This window comes from Toxorhynchites rutilus, chromosome 3 (genome assembly GCF_029784135.1).
Source record: "Toxorhynchites rutilus septentrionalis strain SRP chromosome 3, ASM2978413v1, whole genome shotgun sequence".
In the NCBI taxonomy this organism is placed as follows: domain Eukaryota; kingdom Metazoa; phylum Arthropoda; class Insecta; order Diptera; family Culicidae; genus Toxorhynchites; species Toxorhynchites rutilus.
In genome coordinates, this window is record NC_073746.1 from 44011963 (window position 1) to 44015123 (window position 3161).

A 3161-nucleotide genomic window follows, 5' to 3' on the forward strand; every position below is an offset into this window, starting at 1 on the left:
CATTTTAACGGCGAGTTTTGGTAGAAGTACAGGTCGGACTCGATTATCCGGAGTATTGATTTTTTTTTTCACTCCGGAGAATCGAATCCTTGAATAATTCAATTTGGCCGCCGCTAAAAAATGGCTGAATGGCTTGACTTGGAGAATACACTACACTATGAACAACATAAATTTGAAGAGGTCGCCACCACAAAATGGTCGACTATGTATTTTGTGCAATCCCCTCAATATTGGTGTCAAATAAAATGATTTGACTAATTGAATACAGTACATCATGAAAATATTCCGATGAAAATTAGATAAAAAATTAACGTTAGATTTCCATTATCCTCAGTTAGTTGTTTCATCATATACCCCACGATTTATTTTAGTCTCATCATTGCCCAAGATTAATGAAGGAACGAATGTGATAACTACTAACTGCTACTTGTCTAATTATTTTCTAGCTTTTAGTACACTAAACCGTATAACTTAAAAATTTTTTTTACTTGTTTTATTTTCTAGTTCGTAGTAAATTATCTGTATCATTAGTATACTTCTCTACAATAAAACCATTTAACTTTTTTATGGCGCCATTTTGTGGTGGCGGCCATTTTGGATTTGTATTTTTGATAAATAACTGTGTTCTATTAGTCAAGCTAGTCAAGTCCATATTGATTATCCAATATGGAATTATTATACAAATTAGTAAAAATTTCCGATCTAAAAATAAGAAAAATAAAAAATAAAATACTCCGGATAATCGAGTCTAAAATTCCAGATAATCGAATCCCGGATAATCAAGGCTCCGGATAATCGAGTCCGACCTGTAATAGGAAATTTATAGTAAATGGAAATTGGAAGAGCCAAATGGAAATTGTAAAGATTAATCAATGGAGACTTCTGCGATTGAACCCACGAACTTTCGCTCGGTAATAAAACGCGAATGTTCGATAGAATTCATATCAAAAAAATAATTTTGGGCGGGACGAAGTTCGCCGGGACAGCTAGTTCTAAATAAATATGGGACTCCGTACATCCATTATAGAGACAAGAGCAAAATTAGATAATCTTCTGATCCTTTCCTCAGCGATACCCGGTGGTAGTTGGGATGTTGTAATTATTTCATTTTGAATCTTCTAGACATGTTTATCGTGCCAATAATTTTGAAGCGTTCCTGTAGCGATATCTTCCGCGGCTCAAAACCTAATCAAAAACTAATTTTCTCATTCAGTCTCCAAAACAATCCAACCGAACGAGATATTTCGCTGCTACCGCTTTTCAGGTTACAGTTTTTTTTGCATGCCAATGTATGAAGATTTAAAACGCGCTAGATGTCGATGAAGAATACAAGAGAACAAAAAAAAACACGCACACATCTGCTTCAGCAAAAGGAATTTCTACCAATTGGTTCATCGAGAGGAATACTTTTGAGTCAATTCCTGATTCTTCGCCCGTTCTACTCCTCGCAACATGCTCGATGTGCACAGGTTCGCGAATCGCGCGCCATCGGGATATCATCATAACATGCGAATGGGTTCTCTTTCTCTCTCTCTCTCTCTCTCTCTCTCTCTCGATCTCTCTCGAGATGACGCTGCGGGCTTGCCTGACAGTCAAAGATGTTTTTTTTGGTTAGGTGGCAATGCCCAGCATTCCAGGTTGGAAAAGTAGGGATGTCTGTTTTTCACCAGCCGCATTAAAAAAAAAAGTACTGAAAAGAATATTTGTCTGCAAACGATCGGAAAAGGTAACTCTACGCATTGGCTGATGACTAGCTACACATACATCCCTATCTGGCGATCTTCGGAAGCAGCGAATATCAAGGAGTTGAGACTTTGCGCGCGGACATAATATCTGCATAAATTTTCATATGCGCGCCATCTCTTCTGCTCGATCTCTACATCTCACTTGCTCTACCCGCCAAAAACCTCCCCTGGGCAAATGTGGTGAAGCGCAGGGAGCAGGGAACAGCAAGGCGGGCAAACTGGTTGCCAAAGCAAGCTCTCGCGAGGATACCAGCATGATGCTTTTTTCTTTCATTATCTTTCTTAAATCGACACCTGATATTAAATACGAAAAAGGAGGCTATTCGTGTGTGCGGAGCATGCCCCGGCCTGGACCGAGGAGGCTGTGGGACGCGGGAGAGAAATTTTACACAACACCAGTGGCCTGACAGGGGAAATGATGTTGCCAACTTAGTTAAGCATACTGCCGACCCGGTCAACACCAACCGCGACTGGGCTGCTGGAGACGTTGCATTTTTCGCGCCCTTTCCGCCCTCGGATCCAAACATTGCGTAAGGGAAGCAGTCCTTATCGGAACCCGAAATCGAACGAATAAAAAAAAGCGGATCCCCTCCGAGAGATGACCGCCGATACACGATTGGCGTACGTGACTGGGAAGAAAAATGTGATCATTTCTGTTCCCAGTTATGGAGGGAAGCATGCGTTAGGGTAGGTAGAGAATATCATCATAATCTTCAACTTATAAGAGTTTCTTTTTTTTTTCAACAATGGCTTAACATCCAGCGTTTCCTAATTATTTTTATAAATTCTCCGCCTGATAATCGAACCCCCTCCGGGGACGAGTGCTTGTCCATTTTGTTTCGAATTTGTTCCACTCAGCTCATTCAGGTTGTCAGCCGCAAACATTCAGTTTGGGCTTAACCAGTGTGTCAATCATTCCATATAAACATATAATTTTAGCGCTTGGCAAACTTTCAGCCATCTCCGTGCACGTTTTGATGTCAACCACTTATTTGCATATTTTTCGGTTTCCTTTTTCGTTCCCGTCAAGACTTTCGAGAATCTCTGCGAGTTGGAGCGGCCGGACACTGAGCCACACTTGGAACCGAAAGACGGCGGTCCAAGAGGGGTGGAGGGCGGATCGATGGTCTCTCCGAGCGAGGACTGGTTGACTGAAAACGCGCGTAAATATATGGCGAGTCGAAGAGATCGCTTTGATAACGCGCACGGTAGCAGCCGGAAACCGACAATTATTAGTTGTTTAATTTAATAAGGAAATCTTTAATTACGTCTGAACTTTCCTTTCGTCGATGTCGAACGAGAGCCGATGCATAGTGTGGTTATCATGCAACATGTCCAAATATCGTGTGCGGTAGAGAAAAGCGAGTGGCTGCCCTCGATGTTACACAACCGGCGCAGATATATGCATGCTACCGT